This window comes from Bos indicus, chromosome 18, assembly GCF_029378745.1.
Source record: "Bos indicus isolate NIAB-ARS_2022 breed Sahiwal x Tharparkar chromosome 18, NIAB-ARS_B.indTharparkar_mat_pri_1.0, whole genome shotgun sequence".
Classification (NCBI taxonomy): domain Eukaryota; kingdom Metazoa; phylum Chordata; class Mammalia; order Artiodactyla; family Bovidae; genus Bos; species Bos indicus.
This window is the reverse complement of record NC_091777.1, coordinates 2454166-2468667: the sequence shown is the minus strand read 5'-3', so window position 1 is coordinate 2468667 and position 14502 is coordinate 2454166. Positions and strand designations below refer to the sequence as shown.

Sequence of the window (14502 nt, the reverse complement as noted above, 5' to 3'; positions counted from 1 at the left end):
CCACTGTTTCCCCATCTATTTCCCATGAAGTGATGGGACCAGATGCCATGATCTTCGTTTTCGGAATGTTGAGCTTTAAGCCAACTTTTTCACTCTCCACTTTCACTTTCATCAAGAGGCTTTTGAGTTCCTCTTCACTTTCTGCCATAAGGGTGGTGTCATCTGCATACCTGAGGTTATTGATATTTCTCCCGGCAATCTTGATTCCAGCTTCTGCTTCATCCAGTCCAGCATTTCACATGATGTACTCTGCATATAAGTTAAATAAGCAGGGTGACAGTATACGGCCTTGACATACTCCTTTTCCTATTTGGAACCAGTCTGTTGTTCCATGTCCAGTTCTGTTGCTTCCTGACCTGCATATAGGTTTCTCAAGAGGCAGGTCAGGTGCTCTGGTATTCCATTAAAAGGAATGAAGGGGACTTCCCACTAGGGGTGGTCTACTGGCTAAGACTGTTCTCCCAGTGCAGGGGAACGTGCAGGTTTGACCCCTAATCAGGGAACTAGATCCTACCTGCTGCCACTGAAAGACCCTGCATGCCATAGCTAAGACCCGATGCAGCCAAACAAATATTTTTTTTAGAAAAAGGAATGAAGTACTAATACAGGCTACCAGGTGGATAAACCTTGAACACACTATTTTAAGTGAAAGAAGCCAGTCACAAAAGATCACATATTGCATGATTCCATTTATCTGAACTAGTCAGAAAAGGATAAATCCAGAGATGCAGACTGGCGGATGCCAAGAGAAACGGGAAAATGAGGGTGTGGGTTTTATTTTGAAATGATAAAAATGTTTTGGAATTTAGAGAGAGTTAGTGGCTGCAGAACGCTGTAGATGTATTCAGTGCCACTGACCTGGTTAATTTTATGTTATGCAAATTTCTCTTCAGTTTTTTTGTTTTTGTTTTTGTTTTTTAAAGACAGTGGTTGGTCACAGGACCCCCGGTAGAGTGAGAGTCACGCTGGGGGCCTGTCTGGCCAGAAACAGTGCTCCAAGCTCTGCTACAAAGCCCGTCTGGGTGGACTCCCATCCAGACATAGGAAGTGCAGAGCCTACCCCACAGCAGCAATATGGGAGCCACCTTTGTGGAGACTGAAGCTGGCAATCCAGCACCCTGGTGAGCCTCTAACGCCCCAGATGCCGTGTTTCCATTCAGCTGCAGCCTCCCCCACCAGCGGGCCTGGCACTACAGCACTTCCCCACCAACGTGTTTTCTCAACAACGTGACAAAGGACACGCTGGAAGCGAGGCAGCTGACCACGGCGGCGCCTCCGTGGTGGGTCACAGACCAGCGGCATCGGCATCACCTGGGATCTTGTTAGAAAAGCGGGTTTTCAGCTGCTCTGAAGCTAATCTGAGTTCTAACCAGACCTCCAGCCACTTCAGATGCAGGCTCAGGTGCGACAGCCTGACAGAGGCAGTGTCTGGGTCTAAAGTCACCTGAATTGGAGGACAGGCTCTGACACTTGTGAACTGTGTGACTTTGGGCAACTTATTAACACATAGGGGTCCCGCTGTCCCAGTCTGCCTGGAACCACCCTGGTTTCAGCACTCACAGTCCCAGAAACCTGGGAAGCCTCTCTGTCCCAGACAAACAGGACAGTTGGTCACCCTAAAACATCTCTCTGCCTCGTGATTCTGTTCCGTAAAATGAAGAAGATAAAGCGAGTTAATACATCATGGTGTTTGAAACAGCCTAGTGAGAGTAAACGCTGACGAATGTCAGCTGGGCTGAGCCAATACCCTCACTTCTCAATTCCTCTGTCAACGTTAGACCATCTAAACTTCATTTGTTAACCTAATAAAATTGTTAAATAAACAAAGTGTTTAAACTGTCCCTTACAGAATAGTAAATGCTCAGTAAGTTTCAGCTATTCTTATTTGTATTCTTATTATCTATTAGCTAGTATCATTGGGCCACGATCGAGCCCACGGGTTTTGGTTTTATATATATACAGTTTATTTGGCTGTGCCGGGTCTTAGTTGCAGCATGCGGGATCTAGTTCCCTGACCAGGGATTGAACCCAGGCCCCCTGCGTGGGCAGCATGGAGTCCTAATCACTGGACTAGCAGGGAAGTCCCAAGTCCAGGTTTTAAGTGACCATCAGAGCAAACAGTTAGAACCATCCCAGACACTCATGGTAGCCCCAGTTCAGTTCAGTTCAGTTGGTCAGTCGTGTCTGACTCTCTGCGACCCCATGGACTGCAGCACGCCACGCCTCCCTGTCCAGCACCAATTCCCAGAGCTTATTCAAACTCATGTCCATTGAGTTGGTGAGGCCATCCAACCATCTCATCCTCTGCCATCCCCTTCTCCTCCTGCCTTCAATCTTTCCCAGCATCAGGGTCTTTTCCAAGGAGTCAGTTCTTTGCATCAGATAGCCAGAGGATTGGAGTTTCAACTTCAGCATCAGTCCTTCCAATGAATATTCAGGATTGGTTTCCTTTAGGAGTGACTGGTTTGATCTCCTTGCAGTCCAAGGGACTCTCAAGAGTCTTCTCCAACACCACAGTTCAAAAAGCATCAATTCTTCAGCGCTCAGCTTTCTTTTGGTTTAACTCTCACATCCATACATGACTACTGGAAAAACCATAGCTTTGACTAGGCATACCTTTGTTGGTAAAGTAATGTCTCTGCTTTGTAATATGCTGTCTAGGTTGGTCATAGCTTTCCTTCCATGGAGCAAGCATCTTTTAATTTCATGGCTGCAGTCACCATCTGCAGTGATTTTGGAGCTCCCCAAAATAAAATTTCTCACCGTTTCCATTGTTTCCATATCTATTTGCCAGGAAGTGATGGGACCAGATGCCATAATCTTTGTTTTCTGAATGTTGAGTTTTAAGCCAAATTTTCCACTGTCCTCTTTCACTTTCATCAAGAGGCTCTTTAGTTCTTCTTTGCTTTTTGCCACAGAACCCTAAACATCAGTACGTTCCACCTCATCTAACATTATTTTCCTCCTTCCCCACTCTGCACCCTCAGAATCCATTCCCAGATCATTTTGCAGCTTTTGCAAAAATAAATTAGCAAAATCTCGTGGTTCTTTCGGTGTTCCAATATCCTTCTCCCAGATTTGACGTCATTGGTTCCTGGGGGCCTGCCGAGATCTGCCTTGTTATTCAAGTCTGGAGAACATAAGGGGTAATGGGGCAGGACACACGGGTCTCCTTCAGGGCAGGGGCATTCCAGAGTGTATTATTTAAGGAAATGCTAACTGCTGACTTGGTTGCACAGTGCAAAGGGGAAGGGAACCCAGGCTGCGCAGGGCCCTTGCTACCTGCAGCACACGGCTCCCCACTCACCCAGGGCGCTGGCATTCAGGGGGTCCGCTCGGGAAGCAGGAGGGTGGGTGGTCACTCGGAGGATGCCACAGGTCAGTGCACCCCCTGCCTTCTGTTGCCACTGGCCACACCTCAGCCACACAGCACACTAAGCGCAAGGGAGGGTGGGCACGTCCACCTAGACGTGTGCCCAGGAGGAAAGGGATCCGGGTTTGGCAAAGAGCTAGTGAATTTCTGCTTCCCAGACCTTCAGAATGACCAAGAAGAGTCCTTTTGGCCCACAGGGGAGCCTCTGCACGGTGGGATCCTGAGTCCACCACACCTTTCTGCTAGGCTGATTCTAACTGCTTCAGCTCTTGGCTCTCCAGTTTCCCTAGTTAGAGACAGAGAGAGGGTGTGAAGCCACCTGAGAGCATCATTTTATGCTGTTGTTTAGTCGTTAAGTCATATCCAACTCTTGCAACTCCCTGGACTATAGCCCGCCAGGCTCCTCTGTCCATTGGACCTTCCAGACAAGAATACTGGAGTGGGTTGCCATTTCCTTCTCCAGGGGATCTTCCTGACCCAGGGATTGAACCCGAGGCTCCTACATTGGCAGGCAGATCCTTTACCATTGAACCACAAGGGAAGCCCGATGTCATTGTATAGCCATTGATTAGGTCTTAAGTTTGGGTTGTAACTCTCTGAACCTTGCCACCAAAGGTTTAAAAATTCCCTGATTTTCAAACCATGTCTTGAACCCAGAAGCCTGGAGCCTCCAGAGCCAGGTCTGGAGCTCACCTTTTTTTCCTCTAAGCTGCTGGTGCTGCTAGCACAGCGCCCTGCCCCACAGCCTCTGATTTCAGAGTAATCTTCATATGCCTCTATGGCAAGAGCCACCAGGCCCCGAAAGCCGGTCCTAGCTGGGTGCTTTGTTCTGGGCACCACAAGATTAGCTGTCTTGCCATGGCATGCCGTGGGCAGTTAGTGTCCTGTCCCCTAATGCTGGCTGGGTTGTCACTGGCTTCTGGCCGTTTGCCAGCCTTACATCACCCGCATTTCCCACAGGGCTTCTGGTTCCATCCACTTCTGGTCCTATTTTTGTTATCAACCAAGATTCTTACTTTTAAGTAAGAGAAACTGAGTCTGGTGACTAAGCAGAAATGGAATTTGTCCAAGATACTGGTTAGTTCCCAGGAGTTCTGGAAGGTTGGAGGGTCAGATCTGGAAGAAACGCCCTGCCTCTGCTGGGCACAGATGCCACGACAGGCACCATCACCCAGGGTGGACATGCCACCTCCTTTGAAAGCTGGAGGTAGCTGCTGCCGCTGCTGCCATCAATTGCTAAAATGGGCTTCTTCCACTGGCAGCTTTAACTTAAAGCTGGGCGAGTGGGTCTGATCAGAGGAGCCAGGTCATGTGTCCAGGCCCTTGCTACAAGGTTAGGAAAAGGAGGCAGAAAGGGGCCTTTTCAGCTTATTTCACAGCAGGCAGGCTCTGTCTTAAAGCTGGAGGATACTTCTAACATAGGAAGGGGTCTTCGATGTGGGACAGCCGAAAGAAAGACTCAGGTTCACGACAAGAGGCCACCTGGCGCCTGGCACCTTGGCCTGCAGCACTGGCCTTGTTACCCCGTGCTCTAACCAGGGGCCTCTCCAGACTTTGGATTCTGTGCAGGGTGAGGTGGGTAACAGGGCACCCCTACACAAAGGCAGTGAGGCCTGGAGGTGCTGACACAATCGGGCTCTGCTTATAGCAGAGCCCGTCAGTAAGGGTCTTTCAGTAAGTCCTCCAACTTCTTGGAACACCGTGGTTTCAAGGCAGGGGACTGAGATCTCATTACTCCTCTCAAGTTGCTCTCCATGTGACCCTGGGCACCTTCCAAGCCTTTCTGTAAGATGGGGAGCATCGGGATTTCCCTGGCGGTCCTGTGGCTAAGACTTCACCTTCCAATGCAGGAGGTACTGGTTCAATCCCTGGTCGGAGAACTAAAGATCCCACATGCCACAGAGCAACTAAGCCCAAAGGTCCCTTCAGATCCAAAATTAAATTTAAAAAAAATAAAAAGATGGGGCACATATACCTTGCAAAGTTGTTATAAGGATTAAACAAGATGATGGATGTAAAGTTTGTAGCACAATGCCTGGCAAATAGCTGGAATTCAATCATTGTTGGCTGCTGGTTACAACTGTAACATGGGGGTGATACGATCACCCTTCCCTCTCTTCCTGGGAGCTCTGTGAAAACAATGGACTATTCTGCACATCTGTGAACTCGGGGGACGTGCCTGGGAATCAGCGTGGGAACTCTGGGGACAGCTGTTCAGTATGGCCGCCTCCGTCAGCTGCTCTTCTCTTCTCTTAACTCTTGCCCGTTCCGTCAGCTTGGCCTCTGTTTCAGCCTTCTTCTTTCTTCCCATCTGACTGCCAGCCTCCCCATCCTTGCATCATCATTATGACTCCCATTCATTAACTGTCCTACCCACATTCTGGGTGCTCAAGCTTTTCACAACCAGGGGGAATTCAAGAGGGTGTCCCTTAGGAAATCGCTCTGGGAGTCTTTGTAAGAGGTGAACACGGAGCAAAGACCTCTTCCCTATTTCCTGGTTCTTGGCCCCTATGATTATGAATCACTACACTGTCTCCTGTACCTTACGCTATACATCAACTATATTTCAATTTTTTTAAATGAAAAATAAGAAGAATGTCCATGGTGGTCCAGGGATTAAGAATCTGCCCTGCAATGCAGGGGACACAGGTTCAGTCCCTGGTCTGGGAAGATTCCACAAGCCTTGGGCAACGAAGCTCTTGAGCCACAGCTACTGAAGCCTGTACAGTCTAAAGTCTTTGCTCTGCAAGAAGAGAAGCCAGCACACGCAATGAAGAGTAGCGCCCCCACCCCACCCCTCCCGGCTCTCTGCCAACTGGAGAAAGCCCGCCCAGCAGCAAGGAAGACGCGGCACAGTCAAAGATAAATAAAATTTAAAAAAGAAGACTCAGCTTTTCTGAGTAAGGTCTCATAAAGACAGAATCTTATTGTTTCTTAGGCAGAGTACATTTAAGGCAAAGAAACTCTGCCTTCTTAATAGAGAGGAAAAACCAAATTCTAATTTTGTACCAGTATATTTTTGATGTTAAAACTCATTTTAGGGACATCCCTTGTAGTTCAGTGGCTGAGACTCCACACTCCCAATGCCGGGCGGCCCAGGTTCGATTCCTGCTCAGGGAACTAGATTCCCACATGCAACAACTAAAGACCCTGCCTGCTGCAACAAAGATCAAAAGCCCCACGTGCCACAACAGACCTGGCATTGTGAAATAAATAACTAAATATTGAAGACAGCCTGAGCCTATTTGATTAGCAAACCCAGACCAAGAAAGTTGCATATTTACTTCCACTATTGACAATTCTGAAAATATGCCTGTTTTTATTCACACCAACAAACTTAAGCTAGCTTTTACTTATCAACCATTATTCCAGATCACATGAACTGGAAAAACATGTGAGTTAGTCTCTATATTTCTGAGAGTATACTTAATTTATACATGCTTAATTTTATTTTAAGCCAACTAAATAGCGCTCCTTACAAATTAATTTTGGCAACACCATCTGAAGGCAGAAAAATATCACACGCCTGTAACATACACACGTGAAAGTGAAAGTGATGTCGCTCAGTTGTGTCCGAGTCTCTTCGACCCAGCCCACCAGGCTTCTCTGTCCATGGGATTTTCCAGGCAAGTGTACTGGAGTGGGTTGCCATTTCCTTCTCCAGGGGATCTTCCTGACCCAGGCATCGAACCCAGGTCTCCTGCACTGCAGGCAGATGCTTTACCCTCTGAGCCACCAGGGATGCCCAAATAGACACACATAATATGCAGGCAGACATAAAGATCTTATAGCTTTTCTTTTAAAAAAACTTTAGCCATGTCCCAGGTATAAAACTCAAGTCCAAATTATTTTTTCTGGCAGATGGAATATATTAATGTTACCTGATCAGATGGTCAGTTTTTCATCAAAAATTTTTTATTCGCCTGTAGTAAGAATCCTTTTAAAGCTGTGGTTTTTTAAAAAAAATTTATCTTTTAGAAACTTCTGCATACCAATTGAAGAATGAATTTAGTTGTCTCTGAAAGGTTTGGAATTCTCTCTTTTATGGGTGCCCCTTTGAAAAATGAAAGTGTTTTTGTGACCCCGTGGACTGTAGCCCACCAGGATCCTCTGTCCATAGTATTTTCCAGGCAAGAACAGAGGAGTGGGTTGCCATTCCCTTATCCGGGGGATCTTCCCAACCCAGGACTGAACCTAGGTCTCCTGCATTGCAGGCAGATTCTTTACCACCTGAGCCACCAGACTGGTACATAAAGAGTTCCCTTTAGGTGAACTTATCTAAAGCAATGTTTCCCCAGGATGGCCATTATAACTCTAAATTCTCTAAAAGTTCACCTATTTTTCCAGAAAGGCACAAGTGCTTGTCCAAAAATTAGGTGAAGCTATCTTGCCTTCGGATTCCCTAAAATGTCTTAATTATGAGGGGCTCTGTTCTCCAACTGGAGAAGGAAATGGCAACCCACTCCAGTGTTCTTGCCTGGAGAATCCCAGGGACGGGGGAGCCTGGTGAGCTGCCGTCTATGGGGTCGCACAGAGTCGGACACGACTGAAGCGACTTAGCAGCAGCAGCAGCTGTTTTCCAACAGCTGTTTTAAAACATTAGGAGTCACATGTTCTCCCTGCTTTTGAACAGGAAGGGTGACTTACCAGGGAATCCAGTCCAGTGGTTAGGACTCCATGTTTTCACTGCTGAGGGCCCGGGTTCAAGCCTTAAGATTCCACAAGCTGCATGGAGCAGCCACCGCCCTCCACCAGCCCCTGCAAAAAATAGCAGGAGATATTAATAAAATCCCCATGAGATTAATGTCCTCCTTTGTTAAAAATAGTTCTTTATCTTCCTTCTTCCTGCTGGTTATACAGGCTGCAATGAGTGCTACATGTGTGCAAGCTCCCTCTTCAGAGTTCCCCCAGTCCATTTTTAAAAATGAGATTTGCTTTACATATTTTCAAAGTGATCAGGCATTGTTGCCCTACATGGTGAACATGGGTGTGTTTCTCTGGACACTGTGAATATGAAAGTCAAAGAAAAGACATGGAAAGCCAGACGGCATGGAAGCACAGCTGTTTTCTTAGTGCCTGGGTGTGTGTTTAATGTGTTATTGAGTGGATAAGTCAGGATTGTGAATGGGAGAGAGGGACTGAGAGAGGGAGTACAGAATCACCGACTTCCTCCCAACTGATTACCCGGTCAGGACTGCCAGCACCTCGGGACACTGCTGCTGGTCTTCCTGTTGCTCTTCTTGAGCAAGCAGGTGCTGGATAAATGCTCTTGGTAACTGTGCTGCAGGAAGCCTTGTGAACAGGAAAAGAAGGCTCTCATTTGTTACTGTCTTGACAGCTAAAAGTGGGCCATGGATGATGATCATATGCCGGAGTCCAGCTCCAGCAGCCAGGGATTCAACCTGAAGAGATGAACGGTGTCGGCGATGAGGCAGCCTCTCAGTTTTCTTGGACTGCCTATTTATTTCAAGTTTAAGATTTTCTTTTATACTTTTACAAAAGCATTAGGTCAGAGGTTTGACATTTTCAGTTCCCCCTCACCCAGATTTATTATGTCCATAAATCATTGTTGCTCTTCAGAGTTCCTGCTTCAGTGATTCTCTTGGAATCAGCCTTACCATCTATCATCTACTTCCTCTAATGTGTCCTATAGTTAACTTCTGATTACATTGTAACTCATGCTACATTCCTCAGTTTACTACTTATCTTCCTAAGTCCTGTTTGCCCCTAACATCCTGAGCTCACTATCTCTTAAAAAGGCTTCTAGCTATAGTGTCTCTAAAAATTCCTAACTTCTATAAGCTATAGTAAAATATGCTAACTTTACAACATTCCTTAAATCTTTAACTTCTAACTATTTTAATTATTTCTAAGCCCTAAATTCAGTAAACTCCTTTGCCATAAACATTCTCCTCACAAATAGGCTTCAGATAGCAATCCCTCCCATGGCCTCAAGCTGCGGCCTATGTGCTCATCCTGAAACACTCTTTTGTAAAAGTCCTTAAACAAATGTCAATAATTAACTTTATGAATTATTCTCTGAGCACAGTTGCAGAAGGCTTTGTGCCTTCTCGTGCCCCTCTCAAGAACAATAAGCACCTTAATATTCCTTTTCAGTCAACTCAGCCAAGGAGAGGAAAAAACAAGTCAGAATCATAAGGCCTAACTCCTTCATCCCAGGTCCGTGCCTGCGGAATGAGGAGAGGGGGCTGGGGGCCGTGCCTCCATTTGGTCAGTAATGCCTAACGTGGTTCCCGACAATCATAGATTCAGGAGGAAAGGGGGTGGGCTCAGGGAGGGGCCTCAAAGTCACAGGTGAAACTCTGAGATCCTATCCAAACCCACAAACAAAAGCTAGAACTGGCCTAATGGTATTCCATTCATTAATTCAGCAGATATCAACTGAGCACTGACCAGGTGGCCAGGCCCCAGGGGATCTGTGGGAATACAGCAATGAGCAGATTCCCCTCCGTTTGCCACAAACACGGAGCTCTGTGCTCAAACGGTGGGCGTTGAAGGGGCCCGAAAGGAGACCTCCTGCCCTGACTGCTGCACAGACTGCCTGGCTTGCTGCTCAGCCCTGCTCTAAACCGGTTCAGCGGACTCTCTGACTACCCCGCCGCCAAGAGAGAGGGCAGCGGGGTGTCCTCCCACAGCCCAGGCGGGCAGAGAGCCACTGGGCCCCTGTCAGCAGCCAGCTCGGGAGCCTAGCCCAGAGGCAGCTCTGGGTGGGCGGCCGGCGGGCACACTGCAGAGCTAACCCGGCCAGGGCTGGGGTCCCTCAGGGGTCATGGACATCCCCCCTCCTGCCTGTGACGGTCCCACCCCAGGCCCCAGGGGCTGGACGATGGGGCTGGTTCCCGAGGTCAGTTTGGGGGAACGGCAGAGCAGCCTCCCCACCCTCGGGGGTTCTTTTGCCTTGAAGTGAGTCAAAGGGACACTGTCTCAGCACCGGGTCCCCTGAGAGTGGAGCCCAGCCCTGGACAGCTGGGCCGGGTCCGGGGGCCAGGCACGCTGCCCACGGACTGGGCATAGGCGCCCGCTGCACAGCCTCGCGTGGGCACTGCCTCCCCTCAGAGTGGCGGGGAGGAGAGGGCCGGCCCAGAGTGGCCCTCAGCTCTGCCCCCGCGGCTCTCCCTTCAGATCAGACATGGCTCGGGAGCCCAGGCCCAGCGCTGCCCGGTGGGGCCAGAAGAGGCCATGGGGCACAGCTGCCTCCCGGTGAGTCCGGGGTTGCCTGCTGGGAAGGGAGTCTGACCACGGCTTGTCTGGGGCCCTGGGCTCCCCGGGACAGAAGGAGCACCCCAGGAGGCTCGCTCAGTGTGCTGCCCTAACCGGCCAGACCGCCTGTCCCGTTCGCTGTTTCCCTCGGCCACAGGTTTTGCCCGTAAACTGGGGGGTCAGGAGGTTGGTCCAGCTCACTCCAAGGCCACTTCTAGCTGACATAACCCAGCCCCTTTCCTGCTGGGGGTGCCCTCTCCCCTCGCCTGGACCCAGAGGTTGTGGGTCCTCCAAGCGGAACCTCTCCTGTGAGGCACTCGGGAGCTGTTTCTGGGTATAGATGTTTGCGAAGTAGAAAATGGGAACCTTTCTGGATGAAATCGTCCCTCTTGCTTGCAAAGCCTCAAGGAATTTTAAAGAAACCTTTAAACGTTTTCAGAAAGGCGCTCAGCAGCCTCTGCCAGCCACCATGCCATTTCCACAGATGATCAGGAGGGTGTGTGGGGACCCGTGGGCCCTTGGTCTGCTCCGCGGGCCTCTGTGCTCCGCTCGCCTCTGTGCTCCGCTCCTGGCCTGTCTGCAGACCCTCAGTGGTTTCTGTCTCATGGTAGGGGAGGCAGGAGGCAGTCGGCAGGTGGTCGATGTGAGGTACAACGCTGTGTAAGCACTTGGTACCCAAGGTTCTGGTTTCTTTTGGGTCTCATCTCCCTCGAAGCGGGACGGCAGGGCTGGGTGGGGGCCCCTGTGAGAAGCTTCTGCACCTCCAGGCTGACCTTGAGAGCGATTAGGCCAAATCTCTCCCTGTCCGCGGCAGCCTGAGGCTCTGGGTTACCTTAGACAGGGTGGACTGCTTTTTTCACTGCGTTTGTTTGGGGCTGATGAGTAGATGCTTACTCATAGCTAACAGACTTTTTGTTGTTGTTAATTAATTTATTTTACTTGGAGGCTAATTACTATTGTGGTGGGTTTTGCCATACATTGACATGAATCAGCCACAGGTGTACCTGTGACCCCCACCCCAAACCCCCCTCCCACCTCCCCCCCATCCCATCCCTCTGGGTCGTCCCAGGGCACTGGCTTTGAGTGCCCTGCTTCCTGCATCGAACTTGGACTGGTCATCGACTTCACACATGGTAATACACAAGTAACATAGATTTTTAAACTTGGGTTTCTCCAGTGATGCAGAACTGCATATATGTTGTGTGGTTTGCCTCCCATCTCGTGTGGGAGACTCTCATCTGGGGGTTGACAGGGTTTTGTAAATATCTGTCTAAAGGGTTGTAACTGGCCCCTTCCCACAGTTCTCTGCCCTGTTTTTTCCATGTGGCCACTTTGACGCTGGGCTAACCCTTCTTCAGTTCCAGTTGCCTTCTTCTGACTTCATGTCCTTCCAGCCCCTCACCCAGCAGGCTCGGCCTCAGTCCTGTAGGTGCCTGTGGAGGAAGACAGAAGCAATGAAGAAACGCCAGCTCTCCTTCAGGAATGTAGACTTCACTCACGGGTGCCGGGCACTCAAGGCCTGGGGCAGGGGTGGCCTCTTCAAGACCCATGTGTCCTCAGGGGTCTCCAGTGGGGAGAATGAAGCCCTCGGTGGGGGTGGGGGGGGCGGTCAAACAGCAGACTGTGGGAAAACGTCCGAAGCGGGGTGGGGTCCTGGCAGCCCCCGAGGTGCTGGATGCCTTCTCTGTGAGAACTGGTGAAGTGCAGGTCACGTGCCTTGGGTCTCAAAACGGCATCTGTCAACCTAGAGGGAAAGGTTTGTGGCGGAAGTATTGCCCCATATCCCCGGGCCTTTGGCCCTGAGGTCTGACCTCCGTCGTCAGCACCATTCCGATGGTACATTTTATTTCTCTTTTTGTGGGAAGTGGAAGCCTGCAGACTGTAATCATTAGCCCAGACCAGGGGACAGAAGGGACTGTGGACCCCGGGAGGGGCAAGGCTACAAACCCTAGAGGAAACTGGAGGTGCTGCGGGGGGGGGGGGGGGGGGGGGGTGGGGGTGGGGGGGGGCGGTGCAAAGCAGGAATGACCCCAGGCCCTCGACCTGCAGCAAGCCCAGGCCTAACCTCTAGCCCCCAAATTCAACCCAACTCTGTCTCAACTCCTGTAGCTCCCAAGTTTGTACTCAACAGTCAGTGAATCACTGTTACTTAGTCATTTTTAGGTATTTTAGAAAGTCATTTTTAAGGGGCGGGGGGAAGGAGGGAGGAAAAAAGGGGTTTAAAAGAAAACAGTCAGCTTTCTGCATTGGCCGGGAATCGAACCCGGGCCTCCCGCGTGGCAGGCGAGAATTCTACCACTGAACCACCAATGCCTCAGCGGAGGCCCTTTTGAACTAGCTCGGTAGTCCTCTTCCGCCCCGCGCGGTTCCCCTCCCCTGCGCTCCGGAGCGGAGTTGCAGCCCCGTCGGGGGCCCGCACCAACGAGGAGGTTCCCCGAGGGGCCGCGCTTGGCTGAGACCCGAAAGCCCGAGTTCCGTCCTGGCCCCCGCGGCGCCGGAAGCGGGGCACCCCGCCCTGCCGCGTGCCCCCTTCTCCCCTTTCTCCCAGGAAGGGCCTCCCACCCCTGGGATCAGCGGTGTCCCGAGGCTCCCGGGCCGCCCACCCAGACTTCCTGAGGCCAGAAGGCAAGGCGGGGGCGGCCGGAAACCTCATCCGCCGGCCTATGGGCCTCGCGATGAAGGTGAAGGTCTCCCCCCGAATGTCCCCCGTCTGCCCCAGGGCTCCCACCAACCTCTCCCCTCGTTCCTGGGCGCAGGGCAGGGAAGGTTATTTCAGAAACTTCCCTGACCCCCCTCACAGCCCCCTCCTCCCCACCCCAGCGCCCCGCTTGCTCCAACGGAAACCTCAAGCTGCATTGAAGTTCAGGGGCGGTAGCCCCATGGGATCTTCCTGCCCAGGCCGCGCCCAGCACCCCCCTCGACGCCCACCTCCTCTCACTGCAGCGAAGGTGGCCGGGCCTCCGCCCTCACCATGCCAGTCTGGCTGGCCCTGCATCCCGCCCATTCCCATGCAGGATTAAAGGCTCTTGTAGCCCCTCCACAGCTTTGGGCCCTGACTTAACTCCTCCCTTTCATCCTTTGCCAGACTGAGAGCCACACTAAGATCAGCAGTGCCTGGGTCAGCCAGAGGAGCCCGCGGAGGGCCCAGATCTGACTGGCCAGAAGCCTGTGGGCAGTTGCCCCTCCTGCCACCGGGAGCCACCTGCAAGGTTCCCCGTTCAGAGCCCAGCGACAGGGAAGCTGGTTTGCTGGGGTCTCCCAAGGTGACCTTGGTCAAGTGCCTAGGGAGCTCTTTTGGTGAAGAATCCTGAGATTCTAAGGAAAAGCTGCAAACCTGCTTCCCAAAATTAAACTGGGGTCTAGGCAAGGACTCTGGCCCCGGGCAGTGATCCTCTCCCTGTTTCTATTACAGCAGCAGCTACAGCCTGGACTACGAGCTGCACAGGGAAGACGGCCCCTGCAGGTAGGTGGGTCCTGCAGGGCAGGCCTCTGGGCGCAGGGGAGGCTGGTGGCCTGACTCCCTCTGTCCTGTCTCCACAGCGGGTATGAACACCAGGGGGTCCCTCCCCTCCTCCACCGTGTGCCTGTCAGGATCCGGAGGGCCTACCTGGGCACGGGGGTCAAGGGCCGCTTCAGTCCCCACAGGGCCCCCAGGAAGAGCCAGCTGCCCCCCGAGATAAAGCGTGAGTGAACGGGCACAGCCCTCACCAGCAGGGCTAGTGGGGAGCTGGGAGGCCCTTAGAAGGGAGCGTGGGCCTAGAGGTCCCAGCAGCAGTGCCCTCTGCCCCTGCCCCCCAGTCCAGACCGAGGAGCTGCACTGCCTCAGGGGCGAGCTGAGCCACATCAAGGCCCAGGTGGACCGCCTGCTGGAGCACGTGGAACTCATGGAACAGCGGAGGGACCAGCTT

General features: G+C 51.5%; 1 non-coding gene across 1 annotated transcript; it reads right to left on the bottom strand.

Moving 5' to 3' along the window:
• Nucleotides 1-12836: 12836 nt before the first annotated feature.
• Nucleotides 12837-12907, bottom strand: TRNAG-GCC (transfer RNA glycine (anticodon GCC)). The gene has a single exon. It is a non-coding gene; the product is annotated as a tRNA-Gly (tRNA).
• Nucleotides 12908-14502: the final 1595 nt, after the last annotated feature.